Here is a 15,228-nt window from a genome sequence, read left to right as displayed (position 1 = left end):
GTTGTTGTTGGTTTTTTTTTTTTTTTTTTTTTTTTTTTCTTTTTCCCTTGCAAAGGTGGTTACAAGAGTCTGAGCCCCCAGTGGAAGGAAGCAGCGTCAGTCAACTTCCTTGGCAGCAGTGGCGGCTGCAGTCGGGTGTGCGCTGGGGCTGCGCTGGGCTGCGCATCCCGCCCCGGGGCCGAGAAGGGGCGGAGCCAGCGCTCGCAGATCTCCTCCTCCCGGCCGCTCCCCCGTGCTGAGTCCTCGGCAGTCAGTCGCCTGCAGGAGGCTGGTAACAGGGAGCTGAGCTGGGAGTGCAGGCTGGACACGGCCGGGCTGCGCGCACCCGCTCGGCCGCCGCCCCTGCGGGTGAGTCCCGCCGCGCATGGCGAAGAGCGGCCAGGGCTGGGGATCAGGACCGGGATGCTGAAGAGCCTCGGGCCTGAGTTCAGGAGGCGGGGACGGCAGGATCGCGCCATTGGGGAGCTACAGGACTAGAGGCTGAAGGGGGGTCCAGAACCGCAATGTTGGGGAACCCGAACCCGGGGCGAGGGTTAGGACGCAGGTGTTGGAGAGTTTCACTAACCGAACCTGGAAGGCAGAACACGGGGCAAGACTGTGGTGTTGGGGAGCCCGGAGCTCGGAAAGGCTGGGGTCGGGGGGTTGTCTGTGATATTTGGGAGCATCGTAGCTGGAGTCCTGAGAACTGGGGATGGGGTAGGTGTCAGGATCGCGACACGCGGAAGATTGGGAGGGCGGAACGAGGGGCGCCCTGCCGGCATTCTTGGGGCGCCCTCCGCAGGACTGAGGGGAACTGAACCAGAGAGGGGAGTGCCCGGAGAAGAAGAACGGGGTGGGAGGGGGCACTCGAGGGAGGGAGCCCTGGAAAGAGCCGGGTTGGGCGGTGCGTGTAGCTTCTTGCTGGAAATATGGGGGTTCTTCTCCGAGAAGATGGAAGTGATGGGTGCAAAGATCGGAGCTGTGTTGAGAATTGGGGGCGGCTGGTTTATGGGCGGGGTGGTGGGTGGGGTTGGAGGGTGGAGAATGCCGCGGATGGGTGTCGGAAGTGGCTAGTGGTGCTGGGACACAGGGAACCTGTCAGCCATGAGAAAGCAGTCCTCTCCTGGAACCAGGTCGTTGACACCTCGAGAGGGCATCTGCTGGAGAGAGGAAGAATGGGTAACTCCGAGAGAGAAGAGTAGGGACCCAACGCTCCCAGACCTCCGGGAGTATTAGGAACCTACTGGGAGTTACCTGTGGGCGCCCTGGTGTGAGGACCTGGAGCCGGCCAGAGCATCACAGCTTGCTGTGTAGCTGCTTGCGCTCCTGGTACTGATGGACAGGAGGAAGGCCAAGGAGACCTGCGGTCCAGATTGGGCTGTTTATCTTGCTCTAAATTGCACCCTATATTTCTGACCTGGCTTAAAAATTATTTAGTCCAGGGACCAGATCAAAAGAGTCTGTGCTAGAAATAATAGTTACAGAGTGAGATTTCAAATAAACAGATAATATCTATAGTATGTGTACCTTAGGCGTAATTCATATAATAAAGGTGTGTGTAATTTTTAGATACACACACTACTTGCTCCCCTGCTTCCTCAGAGGCTGTTTTGGAGTAAAAACTGGAGGAGACCGACAACACACACACACACACACACACACACACACACACACACCAGCCCACAAATGCACTACATTCCACAGCCCAGTAAACACGAGGAGTATTGTAGTTTGGGATTGTTTGTGTCAGTGAAGCTTCTCTTTACTGCAATTAATAGGAAGTTGCCTGTATGGAAGGTCGACTGCCCTTGACTGCCCTGTTAAGATCAGCCACAGCCTGTACCCATCCCTGAGCCGCTATACCCTCGGCCAAGTCAACTGAAACGGAGCCAGACTGCTTGGCTTTAGCACTTAATGGGATGGGGTAACCAAGTGTGTATATAAAAACGATCAGATGGCAGAGCTTGATCTGATAGTTTATTTTTTTATTTTCTGTTGTCTTGGGTGCACAACTCCCTTCAATTATTTAAATAATGTTTGACTACCTTTTATTAATATATCGTATATTGCTGATTATGTATTGTAATTAGTTTATTTGCTCTAACAGCTACTCAGGAAGACCCAGGGTCTGTGAATCCTATTAAGTGGATTTATTCATTGCAAGATACCTAGGTTTGGGACAGAGAAAAGGTGTTCCCTCCTTTCTTCCTTCTGTGCTAAGTGTATAGGTCCATCTTCTGACACACACTGAGATTGATGAACTTTCTAGGAGGAGTGTTTTGGCCACTAGCATTTGTTGCTGGTTCTGATCTCCCCAGCTTCTTCATAAAAAGGAAATCTCCTCAGTAATTATGCAAGTTAAAGGGAAAGGGAAGTATTCATTTTGCAAGTATCATTTTAAGACAAGTTTTGTTTCATTAAGGAGGTATATGTGTAATTAAGTGGTCAGAATCTTGCACCAAAAATCTGCATTATCATTGCAGCAGCATATTTATTCACTTGGGCATAAAGCTGGCTGATGCTTCCAATTCTTTATCCAAATGTTAAAATAAATATGCCAGTATTTATACATTCAGATGAGTATTTCTCCCTTTCAGATGTCTCCTCTTGGCAAACCACGTACTAATCTTAGTGATGCTGTCATTGCTGGGAATGATTTTGGAGCTCCTGCTTTGTAGTTGCCTTCTGAGTTTGCAGCACATTTACCAAATTGCCTCAGTGATGGTCAATCTTCTTCTGTTGGGAAGGAGCCAAACACCTAGTGGGGCCAACTTGGGCTTCTGGGGTAGAGAATTGAGGTTATAACATAAAGTGTGCCCATTAAAATAATGAAAATTCTCACGAAGGGCTGGTAATTCTAAAAGATATATGTTTTCAAAATGGGAAAAATAATTACTCCAAAGTACAATCCTCACTTGGGTATTTATGCTCTAGTATGTGTGAGAATAAAACCTGTTATACTTTATTGTTATACTTTATGGCATATTGGGCTAGAGGAAATAAACCTTTCTTTTCCCCTTCTTGATATTCTTTGCTAGGCAGTTTCCATTATTGCATATTTTCAGAAAGCAAAACAAATAAGAGACTTGTTTTCTCACACACAAAAAAAGATACTCAGAAAGCCACTTATTCCAAGTAATGCCTTGTGATTGAGTCTTCATATGAAAGAATTTTACAGAAGCAAGTGGAAGAGAATGATTTCTTTAAATTACTTTCAACTTTAGGATTCTAGGCCATGCAACATGAGAAATTAACAGAACATGCATCTTTTCTTCTATTTCCATAAATTCTACCCCCCCCCCTTTTTTTTAGATTATATGTCATAAATTTTCAGGCAGTCATGGCTCAAATCTGATCTAGCTGTGGTCTTGGACAAGTTGTTTCACTTCTTTCAGCCTCAGTTTTCTTACCTTAAAAAGAAGTTACTAATAGTTATGTGTCTCATGGGGTTGTGATAAAGATTAAATAAGATTTATACATGTAGAATACCTAGCTTGGGGCCTGACATATAATGAATGCATAGAGGATCTATTTTTATTATTAAAATTATTTATTGGTAGCTTTATATAACATTTCTTTGAATCCATGTGAAAACTTATAATTTTTCAAGTAATGATTTTCCTTTTATCTGAGTTGTAACAACTGAACATGTACATGAGAATATTTTGTTTTTACCCTCTTATCATCTTAGGAGTATTTAAAGGATAACCTTAAAAACTACCAGTTAGTTACTTTATTTTGAATCCTGATGTTTTAAAAATGAATATACCAGTTAGGACTGTGCATTACAGTTTGGTGTGGTAGTTAAAATCTGAAGGAAAAAGGAGTTTTAAAGCCTCTACTATAATTTTTTCCCTGATCCAATGAAAATATTTTTCTATTGAAATAGTTATCATTCTCTTGCCATGTATTGAAAAGGATGATTCCAGTAAACATCCCTTTAGTTAAAACATGAATTTGTTATGCTTTGTTTTTTTAAAGGACATGGAAGAATGGCTTGGCACTAAATTCTCAGCTCTTTTGTAAATCTTGGTGTGAATTTTTTCAAATTTATGTATTTTACTTAATATATAGATATGTTAGCAAGATGAAAAATAATTGTATGCTAATTTTAATCAGATGTTAAGGGATTGCTATGAAATAGGTTGTGTTTCATGAAATACTCAACCTTTTATGAGAGTTCCCTGGGTTTTAGCAAGTGCTAGAGTTGGAGAGAGACACAAGACACAGGCTTTGACCTCCAGAAGTTCACATAATGTGCTCTCTCATGACTGTACATTGTTAGCCAAAGATTTTTCTCCTAATGGCTTATAGGGCTAAGCATTACTATGGATTTCACTGTAAGTTCTTTTCTTTCAATTTCCTGGAGAAGTCTAAACAGGTAGATCTCTCAAGAGTGTTCATATTTTTAAAAAAATATTTATTTTTTAGTTGTACACAATACCTTTATTTTGTTTGTTTATTTTTATGTGATGCTGAGGATCAAACCCAGGGCCTCACACGTGCTAGATGAATGCATTACCGCTGAGCCACAACCCCAGCCCTGAGAGTGTTAATATTTTTGAGGTTGATTAACTCTTTTAGGATGAGATCTCTGTGTATCTAGATGCTATGAAAGGAAGTGATATCTATGAAAGTACTTACTGAATTGTAACTCTAGCAATACTTTCCTGGAGGGTTGTGTGTGGTTCTTGCTTTCTCTTCTTAATGATGACTTATGTACTTGTCAAGTATGGAACATAATATACAGGATGGTTTATCCCACCACAGTGGTTCTTCATGAAGAGAGAGGTTGATCTTGCCCACCCCCTGGAGATTTCTAGTAATGTCTGGAGACATTTTTTGTTGTTGTAACTGGAGTAGGGAAGGATGTTACTGGCATCTAATGGGTGGAGGCCAGATATGCTGCTAGGCGTCCTAGAAAGCACAGGACAGCCCCTAACAATAAAGAACACTCTGGTCAGTGGTATGGAGAAACCCTGGCCTAGAACCTGGGATTTGTGGTGAGGATTAACCTGTGCTAGCACCCTGGCACCCAGGTATTGACTGTACTATCTAGATGAATTATTCAACCTGAACATCTATAACATGCACAACTGCAGAGATATTGTGAAATTAAATGGTAGTGTTTATGAAGTGCTGAACACATTGGAGGTCCTTATTAAATGGTTACTCTTAGTATTATGACTGGTTTGTAGATCTGGGTTAAGACCTAGGGATTGTGCTTCAAACAGACATAGCTTTGTTTTTTGGTTTTTTTTAACCCATTATGTACAGAAAGAAGCCAAGTTTCTTGATCCATCCATGTGTCCAAAGGTAGGGCAGAGGAATATACTTCTTGTTCCTTCTGCATTCTGGCCCAGGTTCTACCAACAGCTAGATATAGTCTGCAGGTCACACCAACCAAATGAACAGGACAGTTCTTCAGACTTGTCTTGTGTAGAGGAAAGATGAGCCGAGGATGAAGTTTTCTGTTTCCATCTGGGCTACACCTGGAAGAAGGAGACAGCCAGGCTATGGAACTCCTTCTCACTGAGCTTATCTCCCAGACTACAGAAGGCTCTTCTCAGATCCCTGTCTACTCTTGGTCTGAGCTTCCTCTGCTGTGTGAGCAGGGAAGGAGGACTGGCAGTTTCTCTCAGTTTTTCTTTGGCCCCTTGTATTGAGCACAGAATTCTTGCAGGGGATCTCCTTACTTTTAACAAAATATTCCAATCCACGTTTGTTTTTGTTTTGCTTGACATTATCCTGCCATCTGAGAGGGGAAAGATTCCACTTTAATCTCCATTTCTTTCTGTTTTTCCTCACCACCCTGGAGCCATATGAGTGAGTAATCAATTCACAGTAACATGCTGATCTTCAGGACAGAGATGGGGGTGGAGGTGAGGCAAATTCCAAGCCACAGAGTGTTTAGCAGACTGAGACTAAATAACAGTGGTTATTTGGCCGTGAGCTAGAAACCATTAGAGCTGTATAATAAGATAACCTGGGGCTGCCCCAACTCCACCTCAAACCACTGATTCAGTCTCAGTGGGTAGGGCCTGGGCATCAGATTTTTTAAATGCTTCTCAAATGATTCTGATGCCTATTGAAAGTTGAAGGACAAAAACCACTGCCTTCTGAAATTAAGGACCAGCATTTTAAAAGGAGAGAAAAGAGAATATAATTTAAAATGTCAAAATAAAGCATTGTTTTGTTAAGCTTTTGCTTTAGTGATGGGTGTATGCTGGCTTGCTTTTGATGAGGTATAGTGTAAAGAAGTTTTAAAAAAAACATTGTTTTAGAGTTTTAGCAGTGTTTAATTAATATTGATAAATTTACCTTGTTCAGTACATCTGTGTGTTTATCTGCAGGACAGTTTTCAAGGTGTTTTCATATATCTTGTCAATTATATCTTTGCTACCATCCTATGAGACATCAAGAGCAGATACCATCATATTTATTTTTATTTTTATTTTTTTGCAGATGATGAATTTACAGCTTGAAGTTGGAAAGGGTAAGAAATTTGTCAAAGTCATAAGAGAAAATGGCAAAAACAGGGGCTGGGGTTGTGGCCCAGTGGTAGAGTGCTTGCCTAGCATGCATGAGGCACTGGGTTCGATTCTTAGCTCCGCATATAAATAAATAAAATAAAGGTCCATTGGCAACTATAAAAATTATTTAAAAGAAAATGGAAAAAACAGGAACTTGAACCCAGGGCTTCTGATAACTGCTACAGGGCTCTGTCCATATCTTTCCGCCTCTTCTGATTTAGCAGACTCTATGAGAAAGAATGGAGCTACAAGTAGAATATGAGTCTGGCTTCAGCATTACAAAATAATTACTATTAACTGAGCATTTATCAGTGTCAGGAAATGTATTTATATTACTTTATTTAATTCTCAGAACAACCCTGTGAAATACATATATTATTAGTCCCATCTCACAGATGAGGAAACTGATATGCAGAGAGTTGTGACTTACCCAAAGAGTAGAGTAGACTTTACTCAAATAAAATTCTCAATTGCTTTAGTACTAGCATGTTGGCATTTCTCTAGATTTAAGATTCCTTGTCTTATCAGACACAGTGGTATACACTTGTCCCAGGGAGGTTGAAGCAGGAGGATTGCGAGTTTAAGACCTGTCTCAGCAACTTAGTGAGGCCCTAAACAACTTAGTGAGACCCTGTCTCACTATTATTAAATAATAATAATAATAATAATAATAAATGGGCTTGGGAGGTAGCTCTGGGGTAAAGTACCTGGGGGTTCAATCTCTAGTACAATAAAACAAAAGACTCCTTGTTTCTTTTTTTTTTTAATATTTATTTTTTGTAGTCGTAGTTGGACACAATAACTTTATTTTATTTATTTATATTTGGTACTGAGGATTGAACCCAGGGACTTGAACATGTGAGGTGAGCGCTCTACCGCTGAGCCATATCCTCAGCCCCAAGACTCCTTGGTTCTTAAGGAGGAACAAAATGGCCCTACTACCTGAAGCTTTCATTCAGCTTTCCTTGTGTGTCTGGAGTCTTCTACCCTCCAGTGATTGAGAGAGAGAACCCCTCTGTTACTCAGACCTATTTTGTGGCACTTGTCCATGCTGTTTGTGATACCTAATGCTGTGAATCATTGAAATTCATGCTGTGACTTGGGTAGACCTAGCTGAAGAGAAACCTGAACACTAACCCTTGTGGAATGATATCTTGGTAGACTTGCCTGTGGTCTCGGAACCAGAGGATACCTTTTCATTCATTTATTTATCAAATACTGAAGCCAGCAGGTGCAAGGGTCTGTGCTAAACACGGAGAAGAAATGATAAGCAAAAGTATAATCCCTGCTGTATGGAGGTTACAGTTTGGAGGTGGGTTTTGAAGATGATACTTTGCTTCAAAAAATGGGTGGAGAAAGTAATTATCATGACTTTTTAATGCTTGTATGCAGGACTAACACCACCAGGGCAAAGCAAATCTCAAGCCCTATGTAAGTTGGAGGGCATCAGTTAATTACCTGCTCAGAAGCTTATAGTGGATGAGTTAGACTTCATGTGATCTCATGTAAATTTAAAAAATGTCCCTTCCTCAAAGGTGGGGAGTCTTCTTGCTGCATTAGGTCAACTGAGTTAGATGATCAGGTTGAACTGAGCCATGGTTGAAGGGAGATTTTCTTCTCTGCAGATCTGAGAAAGTACCATAAGCTTCAATAGTCTATTCTTAGACTATTCTTAGACTATCCCTACTTTCCTGTGTGTGGAGAATTCAATACCACATCAGAGTAGTATTTGTGGAATGAACAAATTATGATGAATTTTAATGTATAATAGAGGTAATGGATGACATCAAGATTTTAAGAAGAGTATATAAGGTTTACTTCCCTTTGTAGAGAACCCAAAGACCATTAAAGTCTTTGCTAAGGGATTTCCAGCTTTATTATTTATACTTCTCCCATCCATTGACATGCTTAGTAATATATAGAGAGTGACATTCAACAAGCATTTCATAATAAAAACAATAGTCTTGCTGGACTTGAATTGTATCATACTTTTCTCTTTATTTTTTACTTCTTATAGTTTTCTTTCAGTTTAAAAGATAATGTCACAAGACATTTATATGTCCTATGCTATGTGATTCATACATAGGATAGGATATATGTACTGATGGTTATAACATAGTTATCCATATATCACAGCTCTATGGAGAAGACAGTGCACCTGCATCAAAATTTTGTCACATGAAATAGAAGGAAAATATTGAACTGTTTCTAATTATGTGGCTGCGATCCATCTCATGACCTGGAGAACCTTGGGGTCTAAATACTAATCAAATCCCAAAAGTGATAATAATATATCCATACATAAAGACTCCCAGAGACATAGAATAATTACTATGTTTTGAGCAATTACTATGTTCCAGTTATTATACAATGTACTTTACTTGCTTTATCTTTAATCCCTGCAAAAACCTTGGGAGGGAGATATTATCCCAGTTTGCAAATGAGAAAATAGAAATGAAGTGGCCAACCCAAGACTATGAGAGTTAATGTCAGAGCTGGAATGGCAAATTCCTTGTTTGTGAGGGGCCATGGAATAGAATTTGGGAATCCTGATTTAATAAAGGGCTCCTTTAATATCTAGCCTGGGATTAGTTAGAAGGAGGTTAGTTCTATCTGTCCAGCTCATTACCCTAAGAAATTTCAGAAGTTGGGGCTGACTCTGAATTGCTATCCCCGAACCCACTGGAGGCATAAACCTAGGGTTTAGAGTGGGTTCATTAAAATTATTTTTTTCATTATTTCATATGCCTACAAATCCATGTGTATGTGTGGCAAATTGCTAACAGATCATGAAAATTAAGAAGTGTTTTTCTTCGGGCTGGGGTGATAGCTCAGTTTGGAGTCACCCACCCTACAGCTAACTTGTGATTGTGTGTGTCTGTGAAAAATATGGGATAGCTTGGCACGTTGGTGCACACCTGTAATCCCAGCAGCTCAAGAGGCTGAGACAGGAGGATCACGAGTTCAAAGCCAGCTTCAGCAAAAAAGCAAGGTGTTAAGCAACTCAGTGAGACCCTGTCTCTAAAAAAAATACAAAATAGGGCTGGGAATGTGGCTCAGTGGTTAAGTGCCCTTGAGTTCAATACTCTGTAATACCACCCCACCCCCCCGCCAAAATGGGCTAATGAATACTTAATGAATGTGGTTGATTTAGTAAACTTCCAAAGCATAGAGAACTAATAACAACTTTTTATTCTTATTTTTGATGGTGAAAGATTGGGCACTCATGGATGGCCTTGAGTGACAGTGAAGTTCTCAGTGTATCTTACCTTTCCGCCTCATGCTGGTGACCCATGCATGTCTCTAGAGAGGCAGGCTAGTCTCATGATACCCATGTGACCTGGGAACAATGTCTTTAAAACCCTTCCTGATCTATAACAGATTCTATTTATTGAGCACATGTTGTGTGCTAAGAGTTTTACTATATGTAGTCTTTCTCTTGCTCTCTCTCGTCTCTCTCACACTATAGAAATTTTCAAACAGACAGAAGTGGACAGAATGGTATAATAAGCCCCTAGGTGCTCATCCTCCCACTTCAGTAATTATCAATCCATGGCCAACTTCTTTTGTGCATACCTTACCTCCAGGTTATTTTGAAGCTAATCTCAGGTATAGTATTTGTGAATATTTGAGAATCTGATTCTAAAAGATAAGGGCTCTTATTATAATTTCTTACACTTCAAAACAATCCCATTGGTGAGGTACCATTTTCATCTCTGTTTTTACAGATGAGGACCATGAGACCCAAAGAGGTTTAGTGACTTGCCCAGGTCACCCGACTTGTAAGAGGCAGAGACAACATGCACACCCAAACTGCCTAACTCCAGAGCCTGTCCTGTGCCCTATGGTCGTCACTGGATCCCTTCTGCTGTAGCTAATCCTCAAACTATAGAACTGGATCCTGGGACTATAAGCAAACTCCCAGGGACATGACTATTGATTTCCATGAATTCAGCCACCCCACCATTGCTGCAAATTGGGTCTTAGGTACAAAGGCAATGAATGACTATGAAAAGCCTGAGTGGTCATCTCCAGGAATGAAAAGACTAGCTTGAAAGAATAATGGATTCTATTTAGGCAGGAAAACTGACAAAGCAGTCAAACCATTATTTTTACATTGTTTGAAGAATGTTGGAGAAATAATCCACAGTGAAAAAGGACTCAGCAGAAAATGTGACTGTCATTGGGTGACAGCTACTAGGGAGCTAGAAAGCTTTTTTTTGAAATGAATTTTTCTTTGGTTTGCTCTTTTGGCAGAAGGAATCAAAATCTCCCCACTGAGTCTTTTCAGTTTTGTTTCTAGCACAGCTAATTGTGTTTATTTGTCTCCAGAACCAAGTGCCTGCCTCTTCTCCCTTGCCTTTTCTTTAGGTCTCTCACCTGCTGTGTACTGCTTTTACTGCCAAAAATGTTCTTCTCACCTGGGAGCCAGTTGGTTGACAACACCAAGAATACATTGGGAGCTTAATTCTGCCTCCCCGGAGATCTGACCTAGCCCCTGGCACCCAAGCTTGCTATAAAGAGAAGAGTGATGAGAGAGAAATCAGATAATCTGTGAAAGTAAGCATGTCTTTTGTCTTACATCCATCCACTTCAGCCTTCAAATGTTAAGAACAGAGCAGAAAGCAAGTAAATACTATTTATTAATTGGTCAAAAGAGTTTTGCTAGTTCCAGTTCAAGAAACTGATTTTTCCATTTTTTTTCTTTTCAAAACAAATATCACATTGACTTTTCTGCTTAATGCTTTTCTGTCTCATTGGAACCACTGAAATTTGCTTGATTCTTAAGCCTCAGTTTCCTTTCCTTCCCTCTTTCCAGCCCAGTCCTATCACAGAAGCCATGTAACTTCTGGAGAACTACCTGTCTCTTTCTTCATCCTTTTACCTGTGGAGCACTAAGGTGTAGTATTTGTCACCGTGCAGTTGAGGAAGAACCCAGAAATTCCACCTTTGTCCCTTCATGGGAATATGCCAACACAGGCCTCTCAGATGGTGTTCTTTTCATGGACCATGTATTTTCCTTAATATTTACTGCTGCAAATATTTTTAGGTTTTCATTATTGATACTTCTGCTTAAATAAAAAGTCTAGTGGGAAAAACAGTGGAACACAAGCCATGTAGCTCTCTATAGTATTTACTCAGGGATGGCAAGTTATGGCTCAGTGCCACAGCTCTCTCTTGAGCCTGGCCTCCCTTAAAGAGCCTGTGTTAGACATTCCCTCTGAGCTCCTGTCCAGGCCAGAATGCCACTCAATACATTATTCCAGGGTTATCATTGAGCAATAAGGGTTGACATGAATGATGAAATATATTTGCCATTTCCTAAATAAGGGGTCTGGAAAGCTCTTCCCATACTGAAATTCTGTGAGCCTTTTCACCTGTGATCACAGTAGGTCTCTAAATGGTTCTCTTCTTGACTATGAATCAGATCAAAGGAAGGGGAAATGTTATCACTCAAAGATACCAAACTATTTCTGGGAAGCAGATGACAAGAGAAAATGTTTTAAACACTGATGGTTACTAGAGGATTTGGAGGTCAAACTCTCCCTTTTGCCTCATAGTAGGCCCTACATTGAATTTGTATGTTGGCTGGTAAGCCAGTAAGACTAAATAAAGTCATTCTTATTTTGGGAGAAAAGGAATATTTAATGCAGTGATCAAAGGAAATCAAAACCAGAGCCTGTCCCTAATGAGTTCCTAATCTGGTATTAGGTGTTGTATTAAGCTGAATTTAGATTCATTGTAGTTTAATCAGATGAGAAAGTAAGAACCATAGCCCTAGTTTTAACTCATTCTCAATTCACATAATTCTCTTTATTTTTGAAGAAATCTGAAGGTATTAGGAATAACAGAACTTCCTTGACAGAAGATGTTTTTAATGTTCATGACTATATTATACTTAATGTATTGGGTAGTAAGAATGGCTTAGGGGAATCCATAGTCACCAGGAATAATTTCCAGTTGATAAACTGTGCAGGCAGAAGCTGCACAGTCTGTTCCAGGCCTGCCTGTCTCTAGAAAGATTGACAGAGGATGCCACGCTGTCATCTGCCTGGTTAAGATCAGGCCATGTGTGCACCAGTGTTTTTCTTTTGTTGTTTGACTAACAGCACATTCTTTTAAAGGAAAAATCAAACCCAGGCACTGTTTTTGAACGGTCTGATTTGACAGCAAGAATGGACAGAGCTGTTTGTCCATTTTAGAAGTCTCAACTCTATATTGGGGGTTGGGAAGGGAGGAATGAAAACCCCATATAGATCTGACAATGCATTATGCTGACCAAGTTATTTTAAGGGTAGTTTTTAAAAATCAGGTGAGATTTAGACTCCCCCACTCCCCAGTAAAGATATACTTTTACGTATTAATTTTTATCTAAAACTCATACTTCAGAAGAAATCACTTCTTGCTTACTATTATTACTTTTTGCATCTTTTCGGATGTCACATAAAAATAGGCTAAAAATAATTATTTGCTTGTCTTTTGGGAATGTTGAAGTAACTGAATTCCCTGGAGAGACGAGTGGCGGGTGAGGCTAAAAGAGCAAGTTGGTTGGTGAATGCAACTTTTCAGTAGATATGACGATTCTTTGTCAAAGAGAGTGCTGTGGTGATGGAAATGAAACTGCAAATGCTGACCTTGAATTTTCTGGTAACACAGAGTGCTTGTCTCTTCCTAGCTCCAATGATCTGTGCATTTGCCCAAATAGCTTCTTGCTAGCACTGTATCCTTTGTTTGCTAAAGTCACGTTGGAGGCTTTAAAATGACCCCTTTGGGCTTTAAAAATGTATCTGTAGTGGTGAGGGTGTACTGGGGATGGAACTCAGGGCCTCACTCATGCTAGGAAAGCACTGTACCACTGAGTTATATCCCAAACCCTTTTTAATTTTGAGACAGGGTCTCAATAAATTGCCCATACTGGTTTCAAGCTCAGTCACTTGAGTAGCTGGGAAATTAAGATTATAGGCATATACCACCACATCTGGCAAAATGTATCATATTTGTATGTTAATGTGATAGCAAAGTAATATAATATAGTCTATAAAACACTTAATAAACTTAATCCATTAAAGTCCCTAGTTTTCAATTCTGCAAATATTCCAATGAAATTGACACAGGTGCATTAAAATAGGTTGGAAATCATAATCTAGAGTTTAGGTGCCCTTTATATATATTTTCAAGCACTCCATTCATTTACCCATTACTTTCCTCAAAAAAAAAACCAGAATGTTAAGAACATAATAATTATTTCAACAATTACCATAAGTTGTATATTTGTTGCTCAATGTAAGTTTTTCGTATGTATCCACATCTGGGATGATGGCACTTAATGAGTTAAAACTCAAAAGTGACTCTTGCTGTATCTGTAATCATCCTAATACTTGCAGTTACATTCATCTTTTTCAATTTTAATTCAGAAATCCCAATTTGTGAGCCTTTATTATTTTTTTCATTTTACAGATGGCACTGCTGGTGCCAGAAGGATTGTGGTTTATTTTTAAGTTGTGCTTCATTTAATTTCACAAGAATAGGACTTGGGACGTGTGCCTTCCATCCCCCTTTGCCTCTAAGATCAATACAACTTCCAAGGCGAAAAAGCTGTCCATTTTTAATGGTGTTTATAATGTATGTGCCTTGTTGATATCAATGACTATATTTGCTACACTATAGCTTTAATTAAACACAGTTTTCAATTAACTAACTTTTTTTTTAGTTGCTCAAGACAATACAGTGATCTTGACATATCATACATTTGATTCAAATAGGGTATGAATTCTCATTTTTCCACATGTACAGATTGCAGGATCACATTGGTTATATATCCATGTGTATATATACAGCAATCCTAGTGTCAGTTGTATTCTGCTGCCCTCCCTATAATTAACTAACTTTTACTGACATACTCTGTTTCAAAGAAAAAACATCAAAGCAGGAAAATCAATTGCTGATAGAACTTTTAAGAGCAAGTTCCCAGTAAGATCTAGACCCACCCAATCTTCTTGACTATTGATATCTCCATTAGCCAAGTTTCATAATGGAGATGAAGGACCTGGATGGTTCTATATTATCAAAATTGTATGCACTTACTCATTTTGGAAAGTGGACTCAGATATCTTAGAGTGGTTTCCAATAAACCAGTTTGAAACAGAAAGTATTTCCCAAATAGCACAAAAGTTTAGGGCATAGGCTCTGGAGTACAGATTCTTAGGTCTACCCTCTTCTATCTGAGTGACCTTGGGCAATGTACTTAACCTGTTTCCTCATCTATATCATAGCTGAAAATGGTAAATCCTATTTCATCTACTTGCAAGGAATAAATAAGTTAACATAGGCAATGAACTTAGAACTTTATTTTATAGAGTAAGTGCTCAATATATGTGAATCAAGTCATAGAAGTAATTATTATCAACAGTTGGGCAAAAGGGAGTACCAGTTGGAGCAGAAGGAAAAATAAATCTCTGGTTTCTAGCTTGAATACCTGGATGTAGTAGTTTATTCAGGAACAAGGAACATAGGACAGAAGTAGGGTTAGTAAGGCAAGCTTGATTCTCTTTGGGAAATGTTCATTTTAAGATATCGTTGTTATAGCTGAGTGGGGATATCAAGTGGATATTGAATATACCCCATTCTATTACTAAGTTTTCTGTGTTTCATATTTTCTCTTTGATTTTCCTATAAATTTCTTGAGCTCTGCAAAAACACTAGATTCCATGTGTTT

At 39.9% G+C, this 15,228-nt stretch overlaps 1 protein-coding gene across 4 annotated transcripts in view; it reads left to right on the top strand.

The window, feature by feature from the left end:
- Positions 1–250: 250 nt before the first annotated feature.
- Paqr8 (progestin and adipoQ receptor family member 8) overlaps positions 251–15,228 on the top strand; it is a 43,281-nt gene continuing 28,303 nt past the window's right edge. For 2 of the 4 annotated variants that reach the window (XR_011707725.1, XM_027938262.2), the window contains exons 1-2: positions 251–348; positions 6,445–6,475. The gene's annotated coding sequence lies outside the window, so the exon portion shown is untranslated. Of the gene's footprint in view, positions 349–6,444; positions 6,476–10,883; positions 11,073–15,228 lie in introns of all 4 variants that reach the window. The other 2 variants (XM_027938263.2, XM_027938264.2) reach the window with 2 other exon arrangements.

Source organism: Marmota flaviventris, chromosome 6 (genome assembly GCF_047511675.1).
Source record: "Marmota flaviventris isolate mMarFla1 chromosome 6, mMarFla1.hap1, whole genome shotgun sequence".
Classification (NCBI taxonomy): Eukaryota; Metazoa; Chordata; class Mammalia; order Rodentia; family Sciuridae; genus Marmota; species Marmota flaviventris.
This window is presented reverse-complemented; position numbering and strand designations above follow the sequence as displayed.